Raw genomic sequence first — 11,040 nt, forward strand, 5'->3', positions numbered from 1 at the left:
TGGAAATAACAGTTAATATTTATACGATGCTTTAAACTTCAAAAAAGTGTCTTATTATGTCTGTTTTACATGTGAGGGAACTGAGTCTAAGAAGGGTCAATTGACTTAAGGTTTAGTAAACTGTGACTGAGGCAGGATTTGCACTCAGGTCTTCCTGATCCCAAAATCTGGTTCTTAAGCTATTGTACCTTCTAGTCACATCTGAGAGCTATAAAGAAGAAAAACTTAGGAAAAGAACACATAACATTTTAGTAAAAATGTATTAGAAACATTACACACACACACACACACACACACACACACACACACACACACACATATATATATATATAAAACAATGTATCATGAGTTCATGATTTCCTGTGTGGAAATTACCTTCATCCATGCAAATTGTAATATTTGTTCTCTATAACAGGGCTTCTTAAGCTTTCTCTACTGGACCCCTTTTCGCATTTAGGCAGTACTCCTTGGCATTGAGTGGTCTGAGGCTACGGTAAAGTTACCCAATGCAAGACAGGCAAGCACCGACAGAAGCACCTCAGATTCATGTCTGATTTTTAATTAATTTTTGGTCTTTGTGCATTCAGAAAACTTTTAATGTTGTCAATTTTTTCATGACCCCATATTTAAATTTAAGAAGTTTAAGAGGTGTTGCACATCAAAGTACCTGTCCATAACTTATACATATGAATAAGATGTATATATCTCTTTCTTTACATAGTGGTTTGGTGAAAATAGCAGAATGTCTCTATTTAAAACTACTTGAATATTATTCAAAAATTAAGCTTTGATTAAAATGTCTTGTCACTCCAAAGTCTTCCCCCACCTCCCAGAATTTAGTCTGTATCAGGGGGAACTTAGAGCCTAATTCTGTGATGGTTATATTTGCTAAAATACTCTTTAATACTAATTAACCCACAAACACCTATCTGGTGAGTGGTTAGGGTTGAAAATGATGGGCAATGCAGACAGCTGTGCAAAGAAGACAGTGCAGCTGTCTGCAACCATTCATTGACACTCCTGTCTCCGAGTTTAACAGATGTTCTCTTGACAGTAGTGATTGGTGTTGGAACCTGGCAGTCTCTGAGGTAATACGGTAGGGGTGCTGTGCCTGGATTTGTGGGAGAATGGGAAGAGTAAATATTAGGGGTGATGGAAGATTATATGTTTTACTCATGTTTCAAGCACTGGATTTGTGGTAGCTCTGGGTTCCAATGCCTTTCAACAGAGCAATATCAGTATTTTAGACACTAACGACAAGACCCTGGAAAAATCTGGTGGGCAGTTTTGGTAGAGGAGTCTTCAGGGAGTAGGCAAAAGATCTAGTCTATATGCACATAATTAATGAGAATAATAATAGCGAGCAGTTATATAGCATCACCTAATATGTGCCAGGTATCGTGCCAAGAGCTTTACAAATATTATCTAGTTTGATCCTCACAACAACTTGGGAGTTAGGTGTTATTATCTCCTTTTACAGATGAGGAAACCAACTCAAAGAAGGGTTAAGTGACTTACCCAGGATCATACAGCTAATAGCTGTCTCAGGTCATATTTGAGCTCAGGTCTTCCTGACTAGGCTTAGTGCTCTCTTCACAACACCAGCTAGCTGTGGCAAGTGAGAAGTGCTTCTGGGTGCTTGTTTACATTTGTTAGCCAACAGGATATCTGAGAGAAAGGTAAGTTTGGAGAAAATTAGATGAGTTAAAAAAACAAAATTAGAAAAGATTATCAGGGGTGCCATGTTATTATACAATCTGTCTTCCTTGTTTCTGTTACTTTCTGGATCTGAATATTATAGATCCAGAGTCAAATGACCCAAGCAGCCATATAGTCCAAACCAATGAGGAAACTGAGGCCATGGAGGTTAAATGACTTGCTCCAAGTTGTAGTATAGTTAATGTAAAACTCAGGAGTTGAACCTTGGTCCTCTGACTTCAGAGCCAGTGTTCTTTCTGTTTATTATCTCTATGAACTTGGGAAAACTCCCTTAACTTCTCTGAGCCTCAATTTTCTCATTTGTAAAAGGAAGGGGTTTGACAAGATGGTCTCTGAAGTTCCTTCCAGCTTCAGAGCTGTTATCCAATGATCCATTCTGTGATATTACATTGTAATAATGGATGGTATATGGTCTAAGGGAAGAGTCCCTTCCCAGGGTCCTTCATTCCAGTAGCATGAAGGAGTGCCTTTGAGAGGATCTATAAGAAATCTGAGGTAGTTAGGTGGTGCAGTGGATAGAGTACCAGGCTTGGAGGCGGGAAGACTTATCTTTCTGAATTCAAATCTGGCCTCAGACACTTACTAGCTGTGTGACCCTGAGCAAGTCACTTAACTCTGTCTCAGTTTCTTCATCTGTAATACAAACTAGAAAAGGAAATGGGAAATCATTTCAGCATCTTTGCCAAGAAAACCCCAAATAGGAACATGACTGGAAAAACTACTCAACAATAACAACATAGGAAACTTGGAAGCTGTTTTTTTCAGGAGATGCCCTTCTGATCACCTAGAATTCTTTCCCTAAGAATAACAATACTTTTGTTGAAAATATTCTCAATTTTGTTTCCTTCTCTGATGTACAGACAAGTGCTGTAGAATATATGGAGACTGGGGAAAATGTTTGGATCCAAATTATATGGTATAGATGAACTTTCTGAACTTTGTGCATACATAATCATCTATATCAAAAAGAATGTGACTCAGTTTAAATCTTGATAATTTCCTCACATTTCATGGACGTGATTCTAAATTATTATCTCTTACCCTAAATTCCTTCCCTTTTTGATCATACCTCCAAGGGCACCATTGCTTGAGTATATATCCCAAAGTTCACAAAACTCTTACAAACATTAGCAAATGAATGGTTAGTTTAGATAGAACACACACACGTATACCTCCGATGTAAGCAGTAAGGAGTCCACAGTTTACATTTTTGTCTTTTTTTAAAGAGAAATCATATTCCATATGAGCCAGTCTTTCAGCCAAGAGAGTGTAGAAAGAATCTTCTCCCCCCTCTCCATAGTCTTTTTCTGTCTCTTGACTCTGTCTCTTTCTACCTCTTACACACTCCCTTTTTAATCATGTTTTTAATGCCCTTTGTAGACAGAATGAAGTAGAATATAAATTATGTTTACCCATCTTAGAACAAGCTGTTCCTCAGCGACATACCAAGACACCAAAAATGAGACAGATTCTTTGGATAATACCTTCTTTGTGAGCGAGGATTGAATCACTAGGTCTAGAAACAAATGATTAATCACAGCCCAGCTTTAATGAGAATGACCACAGTCTGTGAGGTCCCTAAATTCAAAAAAGACAAATGTGTATGGCAGTAGTTCTTAACCCTTTTTTCTGTCGTGGTTCCCTGGGTCAATCTGGGGAAACTTATGGACCCTTTCTCAGGATAATGCTTTTTGAATACATAAAATAAAACACACAGGTTTAAAAAGAAACCCAATTAAATTGAAATACAGTTATCAAAATATGAAAAAAAAGTTCATAGACTCTCTGAAATCTAAGCATGGACTCCTTGGACCCAAAGTCAAGGAGTTAATTTAATCTCTGGAAAGTCACGGTTTCTTAAAGGTGGCTTCTACAATAGTAGTAATGAAAAGTGTAAATATAAAATATGTAAACAAGCAAATACCATCTTCCTTTCTAGATATGTATCTGACCAATGAGAGGATTTTGGACAGCATGTAGTTTGTGTCCTTATTTTCTTGCCCAATTTTTCCATTCCTCTCCTTCGAGTAGGATCAGGTACACTAATCTTTATGGTCCTAGAATAATAACATAAAACAATCCTGTTATTACCAACAGCAACCACAATGATGGTGAGGCTCAGACAGTTTTTAGACTAGATCCTCCTAAGAATGAAGGATATCAAAGATGTCCAGGAAAGGGTAAACGACCCATCCACACAAAAATATTTATAGCAACTTTCTGTGGTGGTTAAGAAAAGGAAACCAAAGGGATGCTCATCAATTGGGGAATGGCCAAACAAGCTGTGCTATATGATTGTAATGGAATATTATTGTGCTGTTCAAAATAACGAGCAGGATGATTTCAGGAAAACTTAGAAAGGCTTACATGAACTAATGCATAGTGAAATGAACAGAACCAGAAGTACATTGTATGCAGTGACAGCAGTATTGTCCAATAAAGAACAGTGAATGACTTAACTACTCTCAGCAATACAGTGATCCAAGACAATCCCAAAGGACTAATGGAGAAGCATACTATTCACCGAGAGAGAACTGATATGCATTGAATACAGAATGAAGCAGGCTATTTTTTCACTTTCTTTCTTTCTTTTTATTCTAGTCTTCTTGTACAAAATGGCTTGAGGAGCAGCTAGGTGGTGCAGTGGATAGAGCACCAGTGCAGGAGTCAAATCTCACCTCAGACACTTGACCCGCACTAGCTGTGTGACCTTGGTCAAGTCACTTCACCCCAACTGCCTCATCCTAGGCCATCTCTAGTCATCCTGATGAATATCTGGTCACTGGATTCAGATGGCTCTGGAGGAGAAGTGAGGCTGGTGGCCTGCACAGCCCTCCCTCACTCAAAACAAAGTCAAGTGCAAGTCATGTCATTATTTCTCTGATGGTATGGTCTTCAGCAACCAAGGACACACACAAAATGGCTACTATGGAAATGTTTTACATAACTGAACATGCATAACTTACATCTGATTGTTCACTATCTGGGGTGTGGAAGGAGAGAGAGAGAGGGAGAGAATTTGGAATTCAAAACGTTAAATAAAAACGTTTAATTTTTTTTAAAAAAAGAATGAAAGAAATCACAGAATAATTAAGTGTTTGGAATTTCCTCTTTAAATAGAAAGCACACATCATTTAAGTGAAGTCCTATGGGAGAGGAGAAAGTGTGCTGGTTTGGAGACAGAAGACCTGTTTCAAGTTCTGGCCCCCTCTACTTATTAGTCATGTAACCTTGACAAGACTTCTTGGAGTCTGTTTCTTGGTGGAATACTTGAACCATCCATATCAATGTTACTGTGAGAAATGAGCGAGATAATGCATGTAAAGATGGGCCAGTGTGGAGAGGCTGATGGAATATTTGACTTAGAATTGAGAAAAAACTGGATTCTGCCTCAGTTACTTATGATCTGTGTGGATAAAAAAACAGCCAAATGGCTCTCTGACCCTCTAGCTCCTCTTCTGTAAAATGAGGAAAGGAATACTTGTAGTGTATGGCACACAAAGTTGTTTCAATGCCTAAATGAAATAATTTACATTATATACATGAAATACATAGTACTGATATATATGATATATTATAATTATAATATATATTATATAACATTGCTTTTAATGAATACTGGCTGATTGTAATGTGTTATATATAGGCATTGTGGTCAACATTAAATAGTCAGTGACAAAGTGAAAGAGCCCTTGACCTCAAGGAGCAAACACTCTAGTGGGAGAAAGGATATGGGTTATGTACAAAGAAAATATGGAATGATTTGGGTGGAGGCTGAGGGGCCAGGGGGCTAGGGACCCTTCCCCCAGAACAAATCCAATCCATTACTATGATGTAATATCACAAAATGAATCATAGGATCATAGCTCGAGAGCTGGAAGGAACCTCAGAAACCATCTAGTCCAACCCCCTCATTTTATAGATGAGGGAACTAAGGCTCAGAGAAATTAAGGAATTTTTCCCAAGATCACACAGAGAGTAAGGAGAAAGAACATTGTCTCTGGAGTCAGAGGACCAAGATTTAGCTCTGTTATATACTTCTATTATATGTAGAACATAACTTATGGTATAACATATTATATAAGTTCTGTTAACTCTAAAGCAAATCATTTAAGCTTTCTGAGCCTTGGTTTCCACATTTAAAATGTGAAAGATTTAGATGATATGGCTTCTGGAATCTCTTTTGGCTCTGGATCTATAATCTTCAAATCCAAAATTTTAGATCCAGAAAGTTACATAAGCAAGAAAGACAGACAACTTTATGGTTGCATGGCACCCTGAGATAATCTTGGATGATCAGAGAAAGTCTGATGTAGGAGGTGTATGAAGGGAAGGTGGGAAGGGAATAAATTACAGGAATGCTGGACTATCTATAAAAAGGTATAAGGATGAAAAATGAAATGTTATCTGTGAAGCATTGCAAGTTGACCATCTTGACTGGAATTTGAATATGAATAATGTGTAATAAGTCTGGGAATATAGGTTGAAGCCCACCCACAGTTAGGGAGTCAGGACATGGATGGAAATATAGCAATGGGAGATCAAGAGAAAGTAGGAAAAGAATGAGGTTTTCTTATGAAAACCCAGAAAATGATTCCCAGGAAGAAGGAGTCATCAATAATGTTAAATGTTGAAGAGATGATTAGGACTGAGAAAAGATCACTGGATTTTGTAAATATAAAATCTTTGGAGAGCACAGTTTCAGCTGAGCAAAGAAATCAGGTCAAATTGCAAGGGTTTGAGGAGTATATGAAAAGAAATGGAGACAATAAGTATAGACATTTTTTTTCTAGAAGTTTGTATGGGAGATGGAAGATACAGGATGTTGGTTTGAAGGGATGGTAAGGTCAACTCATGTATTTTTAAGGAAGGATTAGAACTGAGCAGATCTATAAGTAGCAGGGAAGAAGCTGGTAGATTGGAAGGTATTTGAATTTAGAGGGAAGTGGATTGATTGTGGAAGTGATTTTTTCAGAAAGAAAAGCCTAGAAAGGGTAAAATCCAGAGTTGAGGGATTGGCTTTGGTGAGGGGAAAGGTCCCCTATTCATTAGAGACTAGAATAAAATAAGAAAAAGAGGAGAATGTCAAAGCATTTGGAGATGGAGATGGAAAGTCGGGAAGAAGAGTGAGTTTTGAGTGAATGGCTTCTGTTTTCTCGATTGTTGTGTTTGTCCTTCATTGCCAAAGAAGACCATGCCATCAGAGAAGTGATGACATGACTTGCACTTGATTTTGTTTTGAGTGAGGGAGGGCTGTGCAGGGCACCAGCCTCACTTCTCCTCCAGAACCACCGGAATCCAATGACCAGATATTCATCAGAATGACTGGAGATGACCCAGGATGCAGTGGGAGACCTTGGGCCCTTTAGGCCAAGGTCTATGCAGGCACTCAATGGATTTAATTGCAAGAAATTCTTGGATGAAGCAACTGATTACAGAACTGATCTATTTTGTGTATCTACATTTTACATACACTAATATATTAATACTAGCTAGTAGTAAATAATGCCCAGAAGAGAATGTTTAGTATCCTTCAATCCTAAAATTAATACATACATCTTAAATCCCAAGCCACTAAATATATACATAAATCTTAAATCCCAAAGATGAAATGGTAGAACAGAAGCAAAGAATTTTCAGCCATAGTGGGAGAAAGACATGTGACTAATCAGAACAAAAATAAAACAGTTTTCATGTCTTCTGATGAGTATAATTGTTCCTTGTCATCTTTGGTGAACCTCTGCAATGCACTCCTCTTACTTCAATTCAATAAGCTTTTATTAAGATATTTTCTCAATAAAATATAAGGGAAAGTACTATGCTAAGAGGAAAGGGGAAAGAGTGTTGTGGGAGCTTTGAGGCGAGAAGAGAAAATCTGAAACAACCACTGAGGTGGATGGGAGAAGCTATTAAGGATGTGTAAAGGAATAATATTGACATAGTGAAATCCCAGTTGAGATTAAATTATGTAAAGTTGTAACAGATTCAAACAATGTGGTTTCTTGACTTCCACCAACATCCTTCAGTGGTCCTTGAGTAGGAGTGGACGCGGGTGGTAAGGGTAATCTGAGGTTACAGTTTGCTTAGGTATGAGTGCAATAGATAAGAGGGCAGGGAATTGACAGGAAGGGACAATAGGGATTTGAATTGGTTATCTGTAGAATCAATATTTGGAAAGGAGGAAAGCAAAGCCAGAATGGAGCCTGGGAGAACAGGGAGAGGTAGAGAGGCTAGAGGTACTCTTGAGGATAAAGAATAGGTTTAGGAAAATTAGGCTCAGGGGGAGATGGAATGATAGCTAATTATGATGACATCAAGGAATTTTGTAATGGAACATTTTGTAAACTTTAAAGCATTAAAGATAGCAAGTATTATTAGTCAATTTTGAATGAATATGGTACTGTGAAACTCTGAAGGACTATACTATTTGAAGATCTCATCAGAGGGAGAGTGGAAAGGGGGGGAGGAGGAGGAGAAAGAGAGAGAGAGAGAGAGAGAGACAGAGAGAGAGAGAGAGAGTGAGAGAGAGAGAGAGAGAGAGAGAGAGAGAGAGAGAGAGAGAGAGAGAGAGAGAGAGAGAGAGAGATTACAGAATCACAGGTTTAGAGTCAGGGACCTTAGAGACCATCTTTTTCAACCCATTATTTCTTATTTTATAGATGAGGAAACTGAAGCTGAGAGGTGTGGTATACTTTATAAACAATGTCTTCCAGATGGCATCTTTTAGGTAGAGAAATTAGTGGAATGATGTATTCCAGTTCACCATGTCTACAAAAATTTCAAGGTCTTCTTACACCTGATCTATAGACATTACTAGGTAATTCAATTCTCAAACCAAATGGTAGAAGCCCAGCAAGAGCAAACTAACACGCCTCTTGGTGATCAGTTGCAAATGTACTTTCAAATTAGTAGTCAAACTCAGATTAGGATTTATGTATCCTGTTTTCAATGTATATCTACTCATTGTTGTTGAGTCATTTTAGTCATGTGTCTGACTCTCTGTGACTCCATTTGAGGTTTTCTTGGCAGAGATACTGGAGTGATTTGCCATTTCCTTCTCTAGTTCAGTTTACAGATGAGTAACTGAGGCAAACAAGGTTAAATGACTTATTCAGGGTCACGTAGCTAGTAAGCATCTGAGGCAGATTTGAACTCAAGTCCTCCTGACTGAGACCAGGGCTCTATCCTCTGTCACCTAGCTGCCTACAATATCTATGTAGTAGCCCAACAATGATTTTGAAAAAAAAAATGTTATGGTGAAGTGGTTGTTGTTAAGAAACGTTTTATCCTTGTACAAACCCACTTAGTACACTTGTCTCCCTACTCTATACCTACTAAAAATAGAAACTGGTTTGACCTTTCCATTCTACTCCCACCCTCACCCCCAGCAACTTTGGTTTAGTTTCCTATGCTTCAGTTCAATTCAGCTCCACTCCACAAGCATTTATTAAGCTTCCACTACAAGCAAGTTATGGTTAGGCTAGGGATAGATACAAATGCAAAAATGAAAAACAATCCCTGTCCTGGAAGAACTCATATTCAATTGGATCTTCCACCCATATCAGAATTCATAGATAGCTTGCACTATAAACACATTTGGGGGGTGGGGGTGGTTTCATTCATCTGGTTAGGAAACTCACTCTACCCAACCAGAATGATAGTTGTTCAGAAATTTAAAACCCTAGAAAACTGCGGGTGTGGGGGACCTCCGAGAGGTTATTACTTGTGGAGTGTCATATACTAGTACCAGAGGCAGGAGTTGAACCTGGAGCTTCCTGACTCTGAAGCCTGCTAATCTAAGGTCAAAGACAACAACCTTAGAGGTTTTTAATGGCCCTTCACATCATTACAATAGACCACTGCATGTGAGAATCTACTTCTTCAGTCAGTTTCAGCAAATCCAAGTCCTTTCCTCTATTGCTTCACCATGCAAACAAATGAAACTGATGACTATCCAAATAGTTTTCCTTACCGCATGAGGAAGATGCTAGAGCAACAATGCATATGGAAGTTTTGTATATTATTGCCAAGTCCCCTAGATATTAGCAGTCTTTCCCCCTTGGAATTAGTTTATATTTCTTTGCCTAATTTTTTTTGTTTACTTCTCTACATACATGTTGCAAACTCCTCCCCACATTAGAATATAAGTTCTTTGAAGGCAGGGTCTGTTTCATTTTTGTCTTTTTATACCTATTACTTAGCATAGTGCCTTGCACATAGTAGGCACTTGATAAATATTTGCTGAATTCAAGGGAATAAATGTTCTCACTTATTATCATTACTGAGCTCCACAATTTACTTAGTTTGATTATTGAATAAAGAAGAGTAAATTCTTAAAAAGTTTACTAGTCTCTAAAAATGAAATCTTCCTCCCTTTCTCCTTCCCTCCCTTCCTTCCCTTCTGTGAAAAGTCTCTCTGTCTCTGTCTCTCTGTCTCACACACACACACACACACACATATGCACATACACACAAAGGCATCAAAATATTTTAAAATGACACTGGAATTAGGCATAGTCTTACTGTTAATGAATTGCCATAACATGTCCACTTTGTTCCTAATTTATAGCCATTGAGAACTGAGTACAAACTATGGAGGTCTCTACTGAGCTGGAAAGGATCCTAGAATGGGCCTTTCATGGGCAGAACAACTTTTGAGTAACACTAACCTAGCTAAATACTGAGAAGCTCACCACTATAGACCTCATGATGTAATAAACTAGTTCTTTAGTCCTAGCAAAGTGCGCAATATTTATAGGATGCATTTAAAGAAGAGAATAAAGAGCATTATGCTCAAAGGTGGTAGGGAAGACTGATCACCAGATAATAGATTTTTCTAGACACAAAAATCACAAAGATTAAAATGTGAGGGATAATAATCTTTGTCAGTTGGAGACAACACTGGCACCAGTGAGATTAGGCATCTGAAACACTGAAGAGTAGTTTATTCAGTGACAGAATTTGGCTCCACAAATTTAAATCAGGACAGTCCAGTTTAGGCTTTGTCTAATGTAATTCTTGGTCAGATAGTCACACCCTAATATTTTACATGTATGACTATTTTAACCACTCTCTTCAGATGGCTATTGGATTTTAAAGTGGTTTGACATAAGGCACCCATTCAGATGTTATAGTCCATATGTTTGTGGAAGTTGTTCATTCCAAGAAATGAATTTGGAAAATACATGTAAGGTCATTTAAAACCATTAGGATCTTTGTCTCTGACTTTAGATCAGTAGCAAGTTCATTTTCCAAAAGGAAACTGTCTTTTTCTGATTTTGTATGTCGTGAAAACTGGCTCTTAAACTCTCTCTCTCTCTC

The 11,040-nt window shown here is 37.9% G+C and overlaps 1 pseudogene; it reads right to left on the reverse strand.

Moving 5' to 3' along the window:
- Nucleotides 1-11,040, reverse strand: part of LOC140513817 (enhancer of rudimentary homolog pseudogene) — a 39,306-nt pseudogene that overhangs the window by 24,548 nt on the left and 3,718 nt on the right.

This window comes from Notamacropus eugenii, chromosome 7 (assembly GCF_028372415.1).
Source record: "Notamacropus eugenii isolate mMacEug1 chromosome 7, mMacEug1.pri_v2, whole genome shotgun sequence".
In the NCBI taxonomy this organism is placed as follows: Eukaryota; Metazoa; Chordata; class Mammalia; order Diprotodontia; family Macropodidae; genus Notamacropus; species Notamacropus eugenii.